This window comes from Schistocerca nitens, chromosome 9, assembly GCF_023898315.1.
Source record: "Schistocerca nitens isolate TAMUIC-IGC-003100 chromosome 9, iqSchNite1.1, whole genome shotgun sequence".
NCBI lineage: Eukaryota > Metazoa > Arthropoda > Insecta > Orthoptera > Acrididae > Schistocerca > Schistocerca nitens.
Window position 1 is genome coordinate 170,398,376 of NC_064622.1, and position 21,760 is coordinate 170,420,135.

At 42.1% G+C, this 21,760-nt stretch overlaps 1 long non-coding RNA gene across 1 annotated transcript in view; it reads left to right on the forward strand.

Annotated features, from left to right (window-relative positions):
• The first annotated feature begins 3,373 nt into the window (after window positions 1-3,373).
• LOC126203284 (uncharacterized) overlaps window positions 3,374-21,760 on the forward strand; it is a 159,438-nt gene continuing 141,051 nt past the window's right edge. The window contains exons 1-2 of the long non-coding RNA XR_007540255.1: window positions 3,374-3,714; window positions 7,801-7,912. This is a non-coding gene — a long non-coding RNA (uncharacterized LOC126203284). The remainder of the gene's footprint in view (window positions 3,715-7,800; window positions 7,913-21,760) is intronic.

Sequence of the window (21,760 nt, forward strand, 5' to 3'; positions counted from 1 at the left end):
TGTGCCAAGTATGCCACAATGGCGCCAGCAAACTGTCCAGATTTATGACGACAATATTCATCCAAGCTATACTCCGTTCACAGTAAATAGGCGCATACCTCAGGTATAGTGGATGTTTCTTTGGTAATTTATGTAGCATACTTGTATCCAGATCAGGCATCATTAACGGAAATAATAAGTTGAAAGATACTATAAGTAAAATCCAAAAGGAATTCGCTAACCCACGTTGAGACTTTCAAAATAAACCAGAACACCAAAACCTGAACTACAAACACAAAAGACTAAAACAACACAACAAAGGAACAAGAGGAATACACGAAACAACATGCATGACGAGTCACAGTCACCAGAAGAATGTAATAATAAGAGTTAACTGATAGACTGTAAGGTCTTTGAATGCCTGCTGTTCACTCTCCACAACAATAAGCAATAGTGAAGTATTACCGATGATGTGAGAGTACATGTGAATCTTCCCGTCTCTAAAAAGACGTAAGAGAGCTTGAGAGGGAACCTGCAGTGATGCACTCGATGTCTTGTACACTAGTGATAAATAATGCAATTGGAGTAAAAGGAGCAGACGTTAGACTGAAGACCAAGGACGACGTGTGGAAACCTGGAAGAGTGAAGGCAAACACTGACTCTCAAGACTTTGGCAGTAAGTCTCATTATTCAAAACACTGGAATCCAGAGAGACAAAATGTAAGAGAAAATGTCCTGCTTCCACTACATCATTACACTCATATAGACTCTCGGAGTGTTCATGGTCTTTACTTTTAGATTCCTTGAGGGATAATTAAACATCTTACGCAACATAATACTAAAACATACCGGTACATTCTCACTTATACTGTTTCTTTCAAGAACTTGCTCAAGACTCTTAGAAACAACCAAAGAACAATTCTTTACCATCAGTGTCAACACTTTTTTACACCGTAGCAGCATTTTTGTTGAGACAGCGGAAAAAGTAGATGTGTTGTATCCAGTTCCAACCATCTGACTTACAAATCTCCAGACATACAACACATGCTAGGATTTTCGAATAATTCCTTAGTTTCACACCCCTGGAATGACAAATTTGATCTTACATACCAACGAAATTCTTGAGATGTCTCAAATGAACAAGGTATGCGTATTTGATGAGTAACTGTACTCAGCCTGTACAAGTGACATGCTCTTTTGAAACACAAATATTTGAATAACAAAAACCAGTAACAAAGCTGAGTCTGCTTTACCTGTCTCTGCAAACTGTGCCTTGCCTGGATCCTATCATCTACCACGGCGTTCAAATGGATCCTCATTGTACTTCAGAACGACTTTCATTTACTCCGAACCAGAAAAACCGCTTAATATTGAGGACATCCTTGAGACTCCAGAAGAGGCACTTTGCGAAATGCAAGACTTGAGCCTTCGTGAAGCGGTGCTCGTTCAGGTAAGTCACTTGGAAAAGTTAAGTTGTACGTGCTGCACAAAATAACACAACACTTTCACACATCTGCTTCACGTAATTCACACACAAATAAGTGACTTACTCTTCTTTTTGTTTAGGTAAAGATACATTACATTTGTATTAAGAATGAAGGAATAAAACAAAAGTTTGTACACAGCGCAGGAGAAAAATGTATATGAAAGTAAATTTAAACTACTCTACATAAAGTATCAATCTGTTTTCACAGTATATATATATATATATATATATATATATATATATATATATATATATATATATATATATATATAGGGAAATGGGTCTTAACTACCATGGAAGTAGTTACGTCAGTGCATAGAGATAATTCCTGTATCCAGTTCCTTGGCCACTGTGGCGTTAGTTGACAGGAAAAATATAAAAAGAGGAGTCATTATGCTTAGGAAGACACTGGACTGCAACAATCACAAAACATGGTAATCAAATCCAATTTAATAGCACTAAGCACTTAAAACATTTGTGATGCTGACTTATTCTTTTCTTTCAAAGAAATCCTATTAAGAACGAAAGGTCCTCTATGTGATTACGTGACTTGACGGTTGTACGTCTTCTATCGCATCGTCAGTAGGCTCATACAACCATCCTAAAGTTTGACAGAGGTGAAGAGTTACTTCACTGGAACTGCAATTTGGCAATTTGGCACATCGGAAGTACTGTGCCTGAAGGTAAGTATTATTTTCTCTCAAACAGACCTCTCCCTTAAACATTGGAGGCCTCTTAAGATATGACGTCTTAATTTCGTAGCCACACTTGAGTTCTGAAATTGTATAGACAGTTCTTATTCGTTCATAGATCAATATCTTCATTTCCAGATCTAATACTGTTGAGTTCTTCCTACTGACATCCAGTATCAAAGTGCTCTTGTTTATTTGCAATGAATGCTTCCTAATGCGGACTTCCAACTCTCCTACTCTAGCAGAGCGGAAATGGTCAGCATGACGAATATTATTATTACTTTCAATTTAGTACAAGTACACCCCGCTGGCCACTAAAGACCTTATGTACAATGAAACTTATCTGTAGTCTTCTTGTATTATGCTTCACCCCATGCAATGTAGTGAAACAAGATAACACTCTTGCTTCAAAATCCCGAAAGAAAATCTCATTCAAACACTACAAAAATACGAAACGACCAACGAGAGAGCAACACAGAAAATGACGCATATAGATGTATATATCATCAAACATGTCATAAATGGCCAGGAATTTACCACTGGGTTTTGTTGGTTACAGCAACAGACTCATAGGAGATTGGAGAATGTATACATCTGTTGACATTGGGTAAAAACAGAATCTAATTTTTGTGGTGTTTGTTACACGTTCTCTAAATGACCAGCTATCCAAGCAACACTATGATACTCGTCAACGCTACTACAGACATTCAGGTTTCACACATCTCTTATCGTCTTAATCTCATTTCTGTTGAAATTGCTACCTCTTTTTCTTCACCGTTCCTCTTGGAATCGTTAACTCCTTCACACAGTTGTTTGTTGTGAACTCATACACTCGTAGAATTTTTTAAAAGACTTCATATTCCCAGTAACTGTACATTTATTGTAATATCCACTATTGCAGCTTCGACTTTCTGGTCATTTTCAAGTGGTTACCGGCGCTGAAGAGACGGCAGTAGTCATCGTTCATAAAGAGAATAAAAATGACTTGAACCTCTATGGCTCGTGTCAGCTTTTGTCGCACACACCATCGTTATGTGACAGATAAAATAGGATAAAAACACATTAATGCTGACTACTACTGCGTTTTCAGCACCTGTAACCATTTGAAAATGACTAAAAGGTCGAAACTACAGTAATGAGTATTGTAACAAACGTATAGTCTTGGTGAATATGAAGTATTTTAAAAAAAGGGTTACCTTCTTGTTTCATCAGTCAGGTGACATTCTCTCTCTGTTGAGTTACACGCCGTCGATAGTCTATCCTTTCGATCAGGAGTAGCACTGCTTTATGTGTCTGTCATTGTAATAAGTTTTTTGTTGATTACAGTAGTACAGCTTTGCCAATGGAGATAAGCATTTAGCAATCGACTGGAAGCAGGCTGCCCTCAGAGCTAACGAGGTGACAGCTGACTGTTTGTGATGCCGCGGCTCCAGTTTGGTTTTTGAAGCAGCCTTAACAGGAGCCGCAAACGACGTTCACCTCGCAAAGTCCAAGGATGTCTCCACTGGGGAACAGTCATCTGCATCATGTAGCAGCCTACCACAAGGTGAATGTGAGGTAAGACAAGCAAAGGAAGTACCCATTCTTTATTCCTTATGAAAGATATCTTCAGCGCTTTGCTGGCGCGCGTGCGCGCGCGCGCGCGCGCGCTCGCGTCTGTGTGTGTGTGTGTGTGTGTGTGTGTGTGTGTGTGTGTGGGTGGGTGGGTGGGTTCTCGGTATTAGCTGAGCGGTCTGCGGCGATGCAGTCATGGACTATGCGGCTAGTCCCGGCGGAGGTTCGAGTCCTCCCTCGGGCATGGGTGTGTGTTTGTCCCTAGGATAATTTAGGTTAAGTAGTTTGTAAGCTTAGGGACTGATGACCTTAACAGTTAAGTCCCATAAGATTTCACACACATTTGTGTGTGTGTGTGTGTGACTGAGTGAGTGTGTGTGTCTAAACGTGGATATTACTAGTAACTGCGAGTTAGAGATATATATGTTACACCTCAGTTTTACAGAGAGATAAATACTGATGTTAAACTGCGCGCATCAGTCAGTTATTTGGGGATGATTCAGTCTTCAGGAACATCATGTAAATGTTGTGTTCGTCAAACCGCGAACACAAAAAAGCTCAACACAAAGAATTCACCGACTTGAGAACCGATCTGGGAAGTTCATCACGTTGATGAATAAGCATATGCCGTGCGGGATTAGCCGAGCGGTCAAGTCGCTGCAGTCATAGACTGTGCGGCTGGTCCCGGCGGAGGTTCGAGTCGTCCCTCGGGCATGGGTGTGTGTGTTTGTCCTTAGGATAATTTAGGTTAAGTAGCGTGTAAGCATAGGGACTGATGACCTTAGCAGTTAGTCCCACAAGATTTCACACACATTTGACATTTGATTTAATAAGCGTTTTTGAGACTGTGGAGATAGACCTATGTCTAACTCATTGGGATACATTATGACACCAATAAATTACTAAGCAACATGGCTATTGGTTCTGAATATGAACAGCAGTCAACCCCATATATATGTCATTGAAAAAATAAAAGTATGACGCGTGATGTTATGCCAGTGTCAGTGATTATACAGTCCGCCTCGATAGCTAAGTGGTACGCGCGACCGAATGCTGGGCAAAGGGGCCCGGGGTTCGATTCCCGGTTGGGTCGGAGATTCTCTCCCCTCAGGGACTGGGTGTTGCGTTGTCCTCATCATCATATCATCCCCATCGGCATGCAAGTCTCCGTAGGGGCGTCAACTCAAAAGACTTGCAGCAGGGGACCGGTCAACCCGGCGGGAAGCATTTCATTTCAGTGATCATACACATAGCGAAATATTTAAATAAATGGATTTGAACAGTGTTACCTGTTATCAAGTAGTAAAATGCATTAACTATTCAATAACAAAGTTGGCCAAGAACTGTCAGTCTTCATTCTATTCCTACAGTCTTGCTCCAGCATACTGTGTAGACGCAGTCAAAAAAATGGCTCAAATGGCTCTAAGCACTATGTGACTTATCATCTGAGGACATCACTCCCCTAGACTTAGAACTACTTAAACCTAACTAACCTAACAACCCCAAGAATATGCTGGGCATCTGCATACATCAATATTTACACTCTGAATGCTGTGACTAATATACTTACGATGCCCGCCTGGTTAGCCGAGTGATCCACCGCACGGCTTTCTGGAGCGGGACGGAGCGCCTGGTCCCCGGCACGAATCCGCCCGGCGGATTTGTGTCGAGGTCCGGTGAGCCGGCCAGTCTGTGGATGGTTTTTAGGCAGTTTTCCATCCGCCTCGGCGAATGCGGGCTGGTTGCCCTTATTCCGCCTCAGCTACACTATGTCGGTGATTGCTGCGCAAACAAGTTCTCCACGTATGCGTACACCACCATTACTCTACCACGCAAACATGGGGGTTACACTCGTCTGGTGTGAGACGTTCCCTGGAGGGTCCACCGGAGGCCGAATCGCACAATAACCCTGAAAGAGTGGTTGGTGTGGGGCGGCGGAGCGGTGAAGTGGACTGCGGTAGTCATCGTGGAGTTGTGGACCACTGCGGCTACGGCGGGGACGGAGCTTCTCCGTCGTTTCTAGGTCCCCGGTTAACATACAACATATTTCCGATTATAGATGTCGTGTATCATGTAACTATGAGAATTTAAAAGTCATACATAAAAGCTTAGCAATCTATGCGTTGTATGCATTAGCATTTTATAACACTGGCGTTGGCAGTAATGAAATGCAAATGAATAGCGACCTATATTTATACTTTTTGTCTAGCTGGAAAAATGTGTGAAATGATATCTCTTTTGTAAGTTTCCGTGAGTGTGTGTACCGATAGCGTTATACTTACAGTGACAGGTGAAATGCTTTTCATGTGTTCCCACCATTGGTATACAGGATACCAGCTGATTGCCTGAGGACTGAAAACGGTGGTAATACGTAAGTACGCATTAACATTTCTTGGGCGTGACTTCAGACGTTTCTTTAAGGAATAGGTAGACAAATTTCTGAAGCAAGAGTTCTTTTTTCGCTTCTTCCGCCCACACACTCAGGGCGCTAGTTGTTAGGCACTGGGGAGATGATGGACTGGTGATAAAATATTAAATCAAACGTAGTGCTCTTTTTACTGTTCTCTTTGATAATTAATAATGATACGTAAAGTACTTGTGATAATAATACACTACTGCCCATTAAAATTGCAACGCCAAGAAGAAATGCAGATGATAAACGGATATTCATTGGACAAATGTATTATACTAGGACTGACATGTGAATACATTTTCACGCAATTTGGATGCATAGATCCTGATAAATCAATACCCAGAACAACCACCTCTGGCCGTAATAACGGCCTTGATACGCCTGGCCATTGACTCAAACAGAGCTTGGATGGCGTGTACAGGTACAGCTGCCCATGCAGCTTCAACACGATACCACAGTTCATCAAGAGTAGTGACTGGCGTATTGTGACGACACAGTTGCTCGGCCACCTTTGACCAGACGTTTTCAATTGCTGAGAAATCTGCAGAATGTGCTGGCCAGGGCAGCAGTCGAACATTTTCTGTATCCAGAAAGGTCCGTACAGAACCTGCAACATGCGGTAGTACATTATCTTGCTGAAATGTAGGGTTTCGCAGGGATCGAACGAAGGGTAGAGCCACGGGTCGTAACCCATCTGAAATGTAACGTCCACTGTTCAAAGTACTGTCAATGCGAACAAGAGATGACCGAGACGTGTAACCAATGGCACCCCATACCATCACGTCGGGTGATACGCCAGTATGGCGATGACGGATACACATTTCCAATGTGCGTTCACCGCGATGTCGTCAAACACGGATGCGACCGTCTTGGTGCTGTAAACAGAACCTGGATTCATCCGAAAAAATGACGCTTTGCCATTCGTGCACCGAGGTTCGTCGTTGAGTACACCATCGCAGGCACTCCTGTCTGTGATGCAGCGTCAAGGGTAACCGCAGCCATGGTCTCCGAGCTGATAGTCCATGCTGCTGCAAACATCGTCGAACTGTTCGTGCATATGGTTGTTGTCTTGCAAACGTCCCCATCTGTTGACTCAGGGATCGAGACGTGGCTGCACGATCCGTTACAGCTGTGCGGATAAGATGCCTGTCATCTCGACTGTTAGTGATACCCTCCTGGACCCACCAATTCCATATTCTGCTAACAGTCATTGGATCTCGACCAACGCGAGCAGCAATGTCGCGATACGATAAACCGCAAACGCGATAGGCTACAATCCGACCTTTATCAAAGTCGGAAACGTGCTGGTATCCATTTCTTCTCCTTACACGAGGCATCACAACAACGTTTCACCAGGCAACGCCGGTCAACTGCTGTTTGTGTATGAGAAATCAGTTGGAAACTTTCCTAATGTCAGCACGTTGGAGGTGTCGCCACCAGCGCCAACCTTGTGTGAATGCTCTGAAAAGCTAATCAATTGCATATCACAGCCTCTTCTTCCCGTCGGTTAAATTTCGCGTCTATAGCACGTCATCTTCGTGGTGTAGCAATTTTAATGGCCAGTAGTGCAGTTCTCTCAGAATAGCAATTTAAATTGACAACTTGACCTAGATATTTAACTTTCCAAGCACGTAAACACATTTAGCGTAAGGCTGAAACTGCATTGGGTGTTGCAGGTGGATGTGGCAGCAGCGGCGACGTCTGAGGAGAAAGTGGCGGACTGAAAGTGTGTTGAGGGCCCGCGGTGAATGGCGGCGGGTGGCCCGGACGTCGTCAATGGCAGCACAGGTAAAGTTCACTCCTTCATTCGTTTCACTTTCCTGTCCTCTTTGTATAGGGTTTATATTATGTTTGGGTGGACTGACACCCATCAGTTATGTGAAAGAAACAAACGATCCACTGAAAACAAAGCAGAATGGTTTCGACTATGGTGAGTTTCTGCTGACATTTGGAATGTCCTTCCTGTGTGGCTGATATAGGTAGGCAGCAGGGGAAAGCAAAAGACAACGGGAAAACGGAAAGAAGAAGCGGGCCGAGCAATTACACGGACACATCCATCACGACCGGATTCCTGCGTATCCTTCACCGAGTTTTTCTTGCCAGTGTTCCGACATTTGAAAAGACATCGTCAGCAGGTAGGCAGTGATGAGGCGTGTGTCAAGGCAAGGGCTGCGTTCTTACTGCATGCAGTGAAACGTTTGACCTCTACACCCGTTTCACATCTACTGAACGAACAGAGGAAGTGATTGTTTTGAAAAAGAAAACACGATTTGTTATACACATTACACTTAGTACAAAGGATAATTGATTTCAGTTTCAGCAGTACACAAGATTTTTACGTCCATAAAATGTGTCCAGTTGCGTAGTAACAGCTGCTTCTGCACCACACAGCACTGACCGCAGAAGATTGTGGATTCATTGAATCCAACAGCTTGTAGGTGGAATTAAACAGCAGTGACTAGAGAACGAATTAGTTGCATATTCATCTGGCGAACGAAACCATTTCCATTTGATCCGTCTAGACTGCAATCTGAACAGCGTTTAATGGTTCGCCACGTCGATGCGCTTGGTACTTTTATAAAATTCCTTTTGTTTAATACAGTCGCCCGATTATCAGTCCGGAGATAATCATTAAGTTTTTCCGTACGTTCCCTAAATCAATCCAGGGAAAGTCGGCAGAAGCCAAATACTGTTAGATTTGAATCCTGTCAAAGATACACACTACTTAGGAATACAAGGTGGATCAAGTATTTCTGGAATCATGAAAATCGGTGAAGAGGAGTACTATACCAGCGCTTATTAACGAGCCACGCTCACATTGGATGTCAAGGAAATTTGTGACTGAACTGACGATTTTTTGGTGTGTGTGTGTGTGTGTGTGTGTGTGTGAGGGGGGGGGGGGGGGGCGTGGAGGAGGAAGAGGGCACGTTATATTGGATGTAGAGTCATCAAAAATCGTCGAAGTAACTTCAGCCGTGCCCCAGAGAGAAGGACTGGAATTCTTAGTGTTCATGTTGTATATGAGTGGTCTGATCTGGAAGACAGTATTAATAGAAACATCAAATTTTCTGCAGATAATACAGTTGTCTACAGAGAAGTATTACCTATAAAAAGAGCTGTACAAATACCCAATACCAATAGGTAATGTGCTTTAAACACTCAGGAATCTAAAATAGTATAGTGCACAAAAGGCAAAAAATAGGAAAATCACTTCCTGGCATTGTGCTCTCGATGATCAACCACGATAAAACCCTCTCCTTCATTACGTTCTTCCTCTCTCAATTTTAATGTTACTCCAATGGCGACATTTGAATTCGGCGTGGTAAAGTCAGTAGATTCGGAGACCTACAATATCCTTACGGAAGGTATGTTAAGTCGTAAATGACGCAAAGTCCCAGGAAACCGTGATCTCAGTTCTTATAACGAGTGAAGAAACTCCGTCTCGATCGCTATTTCTTTTATTAATGATGATCAGTTTCGATCTATCACATCTGCGGATTGAACAGTTATCCAGATGAAATTTTTCGTTCGTTAAGTACATACATTACATGTCTGGTATCTCAAGACTCCTTTCCGTGCTGCCGTTTCAGCTACTTTCCCATTATCACCTTGTCGTTGTAAATTTAATTAAGTTTGAGTTGATAACTCTCTGCACTCGAGTTTTGCCGCACATTAGTGAATATTCCTCTCCTCTGTTCTGTCCTGTTGGAGAACGTATTTTTTACATGCTGTGAGATTTACCGAATATGCATTTTTATCTGTATGTAAACACATAAGACTGCAACCAGTCAGTTCTTTGAATGGTTATTTCTTATTCTATGAATCGGTTTTCGAACCTTTTCAGGTTCATCTTCAGATGGTTTTCTGACCATTATATCACTATTTCTATCATAATGCCGGTTGCTGGCTACGTGACAAGAAGATGGAACAAGCTTTACTGTATCGCCATGACTATCATTTATCTGTCGATATGGATTTAGTTTTTTTTACTTTCTGCGACGGTATCGGCGACTTTTTTCGTTGGTGTCCACCTGTCTACTTCGATTTTGATGACGAGTTGGTACATCACTTCACACAGTTTTTCACAATCTGTATTTATTTACAGCGTGACAGAGAAACTTTGCCAGCAACCAGTATGTGGCATACATCAGTTACTTGTAACACAGATCTTGACAATAAGATACGGCATCCCCGGGTTTGGTCAGAGATGTAATTTGTTCATGTCTACTTGTATTAAAGTCGATATAAGGGCAAATATTTTAATCAGACTGGTGGTAACGTGAGAGGACAAACTAAATAAGTAAATATGAAGTTTGATCTTCTAGTAATCCATTTATTTATTTATTTATTTTGTGCTCTAGAGTTATTGCCAGTCTCATTAAAATATTTGCCCTTATATCGACTTTGATACATGTAAACAAGAAAAAATTTCATCTCTGAACAAAATAGAACTATGTCGTTTTTTTGTCAAGATCTTTATTAAAAGTAACTGTTGTATAGCACATGCTGGATGTTGTCAAAGTTTCGCTGTGACAACGTAAATAAATACAGATTTGTAAAAGTGTGTGAAGTGATGTACCAACGGCCATCAAAATGGAAAGAAAAAAGCCGCCCATACCATCGCAATAAGTAGAAATAGTGATGCGACTTCCAAAAAAATTGTCTGTAGACGAACCTGAAAAGATTCGAAAAGCGGTTCATGGAATAATAAATATCTATTAAAAATGGTGACTGGTTGCAGTTTTGTGTATTTATCTTCAGTTAACAGTCACAGGTTCTAAAATATCCGTAATGGATAAGCTTAATAGTCCGCAGCTCGTGGTCGTGCGGTAGCGTTCTCGCTTCCTACGCCCGGGTTCCCGGGTTCGATTCCCGGTGGGGTCAGGGATTTTCTCTGCCTCGACATGACTGGGTGTTGTGTGATGTCCTTAGGCTAGTTAGTTTTAAGTAATTCTAAGTTGTAGGGGACTGATGACCATATATGTTAAGTCCCATAGTGCTCAGAGCCAATTGAACCATTTTTGATAAGCTTAATACATTTATGTCTATGTTGTGGCGTTTAAAAAGTGATTGCGTTAGACAATTCCTTCTAAGTAAATCATCTCGCTCAGAACCCTTCCGTTATTTACGCACAAATATTTTCGGACCGGGTATGTTTATGATCTTGCCTGTTTCTTTATTTTTATTTAGATATTCGCCAATGAGAGTTGCAGCGCACTCCGCGAAAACGTGGGTAAAATATTTTTGAGCAGTAAATACTGTAATTAAGACATGATCATAACAGTCATTAAATAGCCCGATAAACAAAAATGGTTCAAATGGCTCTGAGCACTATGGGATTTAGCTTCTGAGGTCATCAGTCCCCTAGAACTTTGTACTAGTTAAAACTAACTAATTTAAGGACATAATAAACATCCATGCCCGAGGCAGGATTCGAACCTGCGACCGTAGCGGTCGCGCGGTTGCAGACTGTACCGCCTAGAACCGCTCGGCCACCCCGGCCGGCGGCCCGATAAACAGCTCCTAAATATATTACTATAATAATCCGCGGCTAATAAAGTACATAAGGAGCATGGAATATATTTTACGTCACTGAAGAATCGTTTGTTTGTATTTGAACGTTGTAATTAGAAAACACAACCACTGTATGGTATTCTTGAATAGCTGTTTTAATATTTCTGCTTCACTATTAACACCTACAGAAGCGCAGCAAATTTCCTCCTTTCCCCTCTCGCCAACCAGCTTCCGGTTAGTTTTCGTAGACTATGAAGGTCTTTTTAGGGTTCTTCAAGATGCACAATACCTTCCTTGAAGCATTTCCCACTGCTATACGTTAATCATTCTTCTTAGAATTGTTTCCATATTCCCCCCCCCCCCCCCAATGCAACTTGCGAAAGGAATAAAGGAAGTTCTATAGTTATTATCATAGAGCACACAAATGTAAGAATAGCGTAGCAATAGATAGGGAGAACAACCGTGACATTACGAATTTTGACGTAGTAAGGAGCTAACGTTGTTTCCAATCACAACTTGTCACTTATGAAGCCACTAAAAACGACAAACAGTATGCCAGTGGAGAATAAGAAGATCCCTAGATTTGACACCATATAATTTAAGAATGATGGTACTAGCTACCAAGAGAGACTGAACCAGAATACCAGAAGGGCGAACATCTCTTCCAGCTGGGATCAACTTAGGGATGCTATGGTAGCAACAGGTCAGGAGACAATTCCCAGAAGAGATAAGGGGACTAAACACCACTGGTGGTCCAGGGGATATGATGAAGCTATAGAAACGAGGCGACTAGATGACTCAAACGAAACCACCACAAGGATGAAGCCAACCTACTAGCGTTTATTACACAGCCAGCATCATAAGAGAGACAAAGCGGAAATACAACAAGCAACTGATTCGGGAAATGGGGGAGAACTTCAGAATGAACAACTCCAGAGACATACATTGTTGTTGTTGTTGTGGTCTTCAGTCCTGAGACTGGTTTGATGCAGCTCTCCATGCTACTCTATCCTGTGCAAGCATCTTCATCTCCCAGTACCTACTGCAACCTACATCCTTCTGAATCTGCTTAGTGTATTGATCTCTTGGTCTCCCTCTACGACTTTTACCCTCCACGCTGCCCTCCAATGCTAAATTTGTGATCCCTTGATGCCTCAAAACATGTCCTACCAACCGATCCCTTCTTATAGTCAAGTTGTGCCACAAACTTCTCTTCTCCCCAATCCTATTCAATACATCCTCATTAGTTACGTGATCTACCCACCTTATCTTCAGCATTCTTCTGTAGCACCACATTTCAAAAGCTTCTATTCTCTTCTTGTCCAAACTGGTTATCGTCCATGCTTCACTTCCATACATGGCTACACTCCATACAAATACTTTCAGAAACGACTTCCTGACACTTAAATCTATACTCGATGTTAACAAATTTCTCTTCTTCAGAAACGATTTCCTTGCCATTGCCAGTCTACATTTTATATCCTCTCTACTTCGACCATCATCAGTTATTTTACTCCCTAAATAGAAAAACTCCTTTACTACTTTAAGTGTCTCATTTCCTAATCTAATCCCCTCAGCATCACCCGATTTAATTTGACTACATTCCATTATCCTCGTTTTGCTTTTGTTGATGTTCATCTTATATCCTCCTTTCAAGACACTGTCCATTCCGTTCAACTGCTCTTCCAAGTCCTTTGCTGTCTCTGACAGAATTACAATGTCATCGGCGAACCTCAAAGTTTTTACTTCTTCTCCATGAATTTTAATACCTACTCCGAATTTTTCTTTTGTTTACTTTACTGCTTGCTCAATATACAGATTGAATAACATCGGGGAGGGGCTACAACCCTGTCTCACTCCTTTGCCAACCACTGCTTCCCTTTCATGCCTCTCCACTCTTATAACTGCCATCTGGTTTCTGTACAAATTGTAAATAGCCTTTCGCTCCCTGTATTTTACCCCTGCCACCTTCAGAATTTGAAAGAGAGTATTCCAGTTAACGTTGTCAAAAGCTTTCTCTAAGTCTACAAATGCTAGAAACGTAGGTTTGCCTTTTCTTAATCTTTCTTCTAAGATAAGTCGTAAGGTTAGTATTGCCTCACGTGTTCCAACATTTCTACGGAATCCAAACTGATCTTCCCCGAGGTCCGCTTCTACCAGTTTTTCCATTCGTCTGTAAAGAATTCGCGTTAGTATTTTGCAACTGTGACTTATTAAACTGATAGTTCGGTAATTTTCACATATGTCAACACCTGCTTTCTTTGGGATTGGAATTATTATATTCTTCTTGAAGTCTGTGGGTATTTCGCCTGTCTCATACATCTTGCTCACCAGATGGTAGAGTTTTGTCATGACTGGCTCTCCCAAGGCCATCAGTAGTTCTAATGGAATGTTGTCTACTCCCGGGGCCTTGTTTCGACTCAGGTCTTTCAGTGCTCTGTCAAACTCTTCACGCAGTATCTTATCTCCCATTTCATCTTCATCTACATCCTCTTCCATTTCCATAATACTGTCCTCAAGTACATCGCCCTTGTATAAACCCTCTATATACTCCTTCCACCTTTCTGCCTTCCCTTCTTTGCTTAGAACTGGGTTACCATCTGAGCTCTTGATATTCATACAAGTGGTTCTCTTCTCTCCAAAGGTCTCTTTAATTTTCCTGTAGGCAGTATCTATCTTACCCCTAGTGAGACAAGCCTCTACATCCTTAAATTTGTCCTCTAGCCATCCCTGCTTAGCCATTTTGCACTTTCTGTCGATCTCATTTTTGAGACGTTTGTATTCCCTTTTGCCTGCTTCATTTACTGCATTTTTATATTTTCTCCTTTCATCAATTAAATTCAATATTTCTTCTGTTACCCAAGGATTTCTATTAGCCCTCGTCTTTTTACCTACTTGATCCTCTGCTGGCTTCACTATTTCATCCCTCAGAGCTACCCATTCTTCTTCTATGTATTTCTTTCCCCCATTCCTGTCAATTGTTCCCTTATGCTCTCCCTGAATCTCTCTACAACCTCTGGTTCTTTCAGTTTATCCAGGTCCCATCTCCTTAAATTCCCACCTTTTTGCAGTTTCTTCAGTTTCAATCTGCAGTTCATAACCAATAGATTGTGGTCAGAATCCACATCTGCCCCTGGAAATGTCTTACAATTTAAAACCTGGTTCCTAAATCTCTGTCTTACCATTATATAATCTATCTGATACCTATTAGTATCTCCAGGATTCTTCCAGGTATACAACCTTCTTTTATGATTCTTAAACCAAGTGTTAGCTATGATTAAGTTATGCTCTGTGCAAAATTCTACAAGGCGGCTTCCTCTTTCATTTCTTCCCCCCAATCCATATTCACCTACTATGTTTCCTTCTCTCCCTTTTCCTACTGACGAATTCCAGTCACCCATGACTATTAAATTTTCGTCTCCCTTCACTACCTGAATAATTTCTTTTATCTCGTCATACATTTCATCAATTTCTTCATCATCTGCAGAGCTAGTTGGCATATAAACTTGTACTACTGTAGTAGGCATGGGCTTTGTGTCTATCTTGGCCACAATAATGCGTTCACTATGCTGTTTGTAGTAGCTAACCCGCACTCCCATTTTTTTATTCATTATTAAACCTACTCCTGCATTACCCCTATTTGATTTTGTATTTATAACCCTGTAATCACCTGACCAAAAGTCTTGTTCCTCCTGCCACCGAACCTCACTAATTCCCACTATATCTAACTTTAACCTATCCATTTCCCTTTTTAAATTTTCTAACCTACCTGCCCGATTAAGGGATCTGACATTCCACGCTCCGTGGAGACATACATAAGGGTCTCAAATAACAGACGACCCAGTTCACGTACCTTACGTATCCAGCGAGAAGATGAATCACTGTGTCTCAATGACAACAAATGCGCTGAATCTCTAGTTAATTACTTCCAGAAACTTCTAAATGCCAAAGGAATCATTCAACGACTACTCGTTAGACAACTCTCTAACTCCAGTGCCGCACACATCCCTCCTCCCACATACGAGTGAGTCCAAGAGGATGCAAATCACCTCAGAAACAACAGAGCGTCTGGGGAGAATGGGATGGTGGCAGAAATGCTGAAATGAACAGGAGCAAACACACACAGTCCTATACATACAGTAACTTTGGAGATACGAGCTAGCGAGAAACTCTAAGACAACTGGATCTCAGGCGAAACCCAACAAATTCACGAAAAAGGAAGCAAAACAGACCTCGGTAACTACAAAGGAATACCTCTCCTTGCTGCCACATACAAAATCTTTTCCAAGATCCTCAAACGACATGAAACGAGACAGCTGTACAAAGAGTTAGGGGAATATGAAGCAGGTTTCAGAGCATCGAGATCTTGTATTGAACAAATACAGACCATGGGCAGCTACCTTCGTAGACTTTCAAGAGGTGTACCACACTCTTTGGAATATTAAGAGAATTGGGACTCATTTAAAAATTTAGTAGCTTGGTGCAGACCCTCCTATACTACACGAAATCCAAAGCAAAATTTAGAGGACAGTTCTAAAAGAGTTTCCAGTTCAATGCAGGTGTAGGGCAAGGATGAACCGTGTCATGGAAAAAAAATCACCAGTAAATGGGCCAGATCTGCACCAACGAATACCGGATTAAGTACGGGCATTAGTGCAGACAATCTTAGGATCCCATGCCTGGCTTTGCTAATGACCTGTTTACTGGCAAACGACGTACAAGGGGCTTCTACGCCCTGAATTTAGTAGCAAAACAAGTCTAATGATCAACATCGGAAAGATAGAATTCATTATAAACATTAAGGCCGACTCTAGAACGATGAGTTAGCACTATCAAGCGTATCAAGAGAGCCAAGACCTAGAAGTATCTTGGGGAATGTATATCAGATGATTGCGGTGAAGCAGTATTTCTCGAACAAATGAAAATTAAAACAGATAAGGCACACTGTGTTTGCAGAAAAATGTACGACAGGAAACTTCTGTCGACGAATATCAAATTAAGACACAATAACACAGTATTCAGTCTGTCATTCCTCTATGCAGCAGAATGCCCATCTCTAACCAGGAAGATCCTCAGGAAGAATCCAAGAATTACAAGAAAGCAAATTCCTATTAAAGCCAGTGGGACGAAGGATGCTACCAGACCTAATCGTGAACTCTACCAACGCCATCGATGCCACGAGAAGAAGAGTTTTATATGGCCACATACACAGAATGGACCACCGTAGCCTTTCCTATAAGATCTTCAAAGTAGCCAACAAGGCTAAGCTACTGGGCCGCTTCGTATCAAAGAAACAGAGGAAGATCTCACAGAGTTTCATTTTAGGCAATACTTATAATTAGCAGTGGTGTCTACAATTTAGCTATTGAAACCAGACCCTTCCTAACACCTCTTACAGAAGGTAACCATAAAGAGACCAGGAAACTGCAAAATAGAGTTCAGCAAGAGAACGAAGGTATACTGGGCTAATAACAAAGCTCAAGATATTAACATGAAAGCAGCTACTAAACATAAAAAAGAACACTTGAAGTGGCAGACGATAACACAGCGAAAGCACAAGCAACATGGTTCACAAGTGGCCCAAACGAATAAAAAAAAAAGTAAAAATAAAAAAAAACCTTGAATGTTATCCACAGCTGCACGTTTTGGGAGTCGAGTTCCTATAATGTGGGTGCCTTAGTTTAATCCATTGTGATCGGTAGCTGTGGATAATATTCTTTACATTTTTGTGATACGCCCTAAGTAACTTAAACATTATCTTCACAACCGCTACTTCCAGTCCGTAATATAAATAGTATCACTGTGAATCAAACAGCGCCAATGCCTCAGACACTATTTTTCACCAACCTCTCTCTCAGACGCTTGTGGAACGAAGTGTTGACATATCCCGCCTTAGAATATGGAGCGCATAGTTGATGATTTGCATCTTCTCATTTGCCCATCCCGTAAAAGTACATTGATCGTCTGCTATGATTCATTGCGGCCACATGCTCCACTTGAGTCCAACTCTCAGCCCAAATTTCTTCTTTGGGTTTCCTACTGAAGTCGCTTGACGAATACAGTGTACAGAAACAAATCACCAGAATAGTATGACCACTTGTCGTTAGAGACAAAAATGTTTCAGTGAAAAATTTCTGAAAGTGGAAGCATTCTTACTCTCTAACCTGTACCGCTGTTTTCTCGGTCGATGGGTGGATGAAAGAGAGAAGAGTGTGTAATTTCTCCATTTAACGGAACTATGTTGTGTTTTGGTCTAAAATAGCAGTTATTTATGTGAAACATGGAGTGATATTTTATGTGTATGACCAAAAAATATGAGGGAATTGTCGGAAAAAGGGCACGCAACTTGAAGATCATGCCACATTCAACATAATTATGAATCTTCTACGTAAGTGATCGATGATCAATAAATTCTCTGCTGTTTGTCGGTGGATTTGAGTGATGTGGAACCGCTTTCTACCGAAGTCATCTCTGCTGAGAGCTGTGCTGACCTAAATATAAGGTGCATTCATAAAACAATTATGTTGTGAATTAAGGCGCACAGTCATTTTTACAAGTGACGAATGTGTTGACAGCCCATTTTCATTATTTGTCAGTACCCTGAAAGCGCAGTACGAGTTGCTAAACCGTTTGTGACGTAACATCAGCCACAGTTATAGCACCTGTTGCAATAATAAAGATTGGTATTGTTCAAAGAAATGTCATGAAGAGGTTGCCGGTGATGATTTTCAACATAGTTTGGAATACTGATAAAGACGTCGAGTGAGGGAATTACGAGGGCTATTCCGAAAGTAAGGTCCGATAGGTCGCGAAATGGAAACCACGGTAAAAATCAAAAATGTTTTATTTGCAACAGTTAGATACACCTTGCAGCTACCTATCTCCATAGTCGCCGACCCGACTTAGACGTGTATCGTAGCGTTGTACCAACTTTCCCATACCCTCGCTATAGAAGGCAGCCGCCAGTGCTCTCCGCCAATTCTCTACGCTGGCCTACGGCTCGTTGTCTTGTGCCGAAATGTTGTCTTCATAACCAGCGGTTCATGTGACCTGAGCTGAAACTCAGAGGGAGACAATTACGGCCTGTATTGTGGGTAATCTCACATTTCCATTTGAAAACGATGCAGGAGCATCTTCATTGCCCCTGCAGAATGCGGCTGAGAATTGTCTTGAAGACGAAACAGCACGACAGTTATGTAATGTTAGCTGCATAGCTTCAGGGGAAATTTCTCACCAGGCCCCCGTACTTGGCGGCAGATACTATTTTCTAGACATCTTTACGCACTCACTGCGAGCTCAGAAATGAGAAGAGCGACGTGATGCTAACTGGGGTTATACTAGAGACACTACCCAACACATCTGTGCAAAGCTTTATCGGATTTTCATAGTCGTTTCCATTTCGTGACCGATCGGACCTTACTTTCGGAATAGCCCTCGTACTTTACGAAGAACAAACTACGAACGGATTACGTCACATGTGTACTTGTATTCCAGGAGAAAAATGTGCACTCAACTCAGCCTCAAGGCTGCCTGACAGTTGCTCAGTGTTTAGCTCTTACTACTCTAACGCCCTCGTCTGAAGAGCGTAACTCGGAACTGACAGTTGTGAGAGCCCATTACTTCTTCTTTCATGTTAAGACTTTCTTTCTTCGGGAACAAGGTGAATGACAAGTGTTCCGTTCACGCCTTTGCTGTTCTACAACGTTTCTCACACTCCACACGGGGTGTTTCAGGAGAAAATCCAAACACGTGGAAAATATCAGCTAAAGATATTTTTCGTAGTGAGTTGTTATCGAGTTAGCTCGTGGTCTTGCGGTAGCGTTCTCGCTTCCCCCTTACGGGGTCCCGGGTTCGATTCCTGATGGGGTCAGGGATTTTCTCTGCCTCGAGATGACTGGGTGAACCTGTGTCCTTTATCATCATTTCATCATCATTGACTCGCAAGTCACCGAAGTGGTGTTGACTAAAAATGACTTGCAATACGGCGGCCGAACTCCCCTGCATAGGAGGATCATTTCATTTCATTTCACTACCATCTACTTGAAACTATCAGGAATGGGCTAACAGTGTCTGATTCAAGCAAATATTGGTACACTGCGTCAGTCATCTTTATCTTTATTTTAACGCCACTATACATTTCAGTGATCATGCCATCATCTTGAGGTGGATTATGGTACCTTTATGTTGTCCAATTTCCTTGCGACGAACCCATCTGTACCAGCAACTGTTTGTATCTAATCAGTCACAGCCCGTAACAAGCAGCTCATTATGGGTGACATATTTGTAAATTTCCGACTGTTACATCTACATCTACTGTACATGCTACTGTGCAGTAAATGGCTGAGGGTTATTTACACATATATTATCCATCCTCAGACCCATTCCACTTGCATATGCAGCGAAGGGGACATGATTATCACTGTGTATCCATTCACGCTCTACTCTCTTTTCTCTTACGCTGATGGACTTGAGGATTTGTTACACTTTTGACGGGTGTCTCCTCGGTTTCTCGATATCGTCTACCACGCCGCCAAGAGAAAGATACTGATCACAGGAAAAGTACTCTACAATACGTCACACCAGAGTCTTATATGCAGTTTTCTGAACAGGTTGACTCTTTCCTCGCAGAATTTTCGAAGAAATATGGTCTACCATTGCCCTTCCCAACTGCCGGATCGCATGGCCGTACTGTGTAACGAAGTGATGTAACACAGTAGTTTAAGCCTTTTTGGTTCGATTTGTGCAGGACAGATATTTTTGTCGCCTGTTGCCTAGACTACCTAATAACCTGAAAACAATGAGCCACGAAGGCATGTCTCCAACAACCGGATTGTAGACATCTAGCAGTCCTTCAGTCAAAGTCCCTCAGAGGGTCGAGGCTGAGCAGACACCAGTTACCAGCATCGATAAGGTTTCCGCAAGCTCGCAGCCACCACGCCAAAGGTTTGGCGCTCCTCTTGCTGAAAACTGCTGTGTTATCAGCGGGCAGGTTACCAGACAATCTCCATCACCTAATGGTACCCATGGTTTCCCTCAATCCCAGAAGCCTGTCATTCTTTCTGGTTCAAAACACAAACAGAATGGGTATCTCAGTGATTGCTTCGAATCCCTAAGCAAGATTACTTATGCCCTTGTAGCTATACTTCTTACACAGTCCTGTGAATAGGTTTGCCACATACTTATTCTATTGGCTTTCTCAAGCTCTCTGTGACCCAAGGACGAGTTGTTAGGGCTGACCAAACTCGTAATGGGAGAGTTTCTCAGTAGCATGCAAGTGCTTTGACTTACTTCATGAGTCAAGATCCTAATCACCACGGCCATGGCTGGTACAATAGCTCCGACTGGGGGAATGTTTTAATATAATGTCAACAATCCTGTCCAATGGCTTACTTGGTTAGCACGTTCTAGATGCTCTCTACTGCTTGGCTGCAGTAGAAATACGACTTTAAAATTTTACAATTGGCACTCTGAACGTTCCTGGGGTGCAGCAGTATGTTAGCTGACTGTCTCTGAAAGATAAAGGTTGCATAACAATATACACTCAAGCACCAAAATACAGAGATATGTTAACAGGCGGAATATGGCGCTGCCGTTAGCAACGCCTGTATAAGACAAGTGTCTGGCGCCGTTTTATAGATCGATTACTGCTGCTACAATGACAGGTTATCAAGATATAAGTGCGTTTGAATGTGGTGTTATAGACGGCGCACGAGCGTACGACCATTTCACGAATGTACCGTGAATATCAGGAACCGGTAAAACATCAAATCTCCGACATTACTGCGGCCGGAAAAAGATCCTACAAGAACGGGACCAACGACGACTGTAGAGAAACGTTCAAAGTGACAGAAGTGCAAAACCTTCTGCAAATTTCTGCAGATTTCATTGCTGGGCCATCGACAAGTGCCAGCGTGCGAACCACTCAACTAAACATCATCGAATGTGCTTTCGGAGCCGAAGGCCCACTCGTGTACCGTCGACGACTGCACGACACAAATCTTTACGCCTCGCCTGGGCCCGTAAACACTGACTTTGGACTGTTGATGGCTGGAAACATGTTGCCTGGTCGGACGAGTATTGTTTCCAGTTTTATCGAGCAGATGGACGTGTACGCGTATGGGT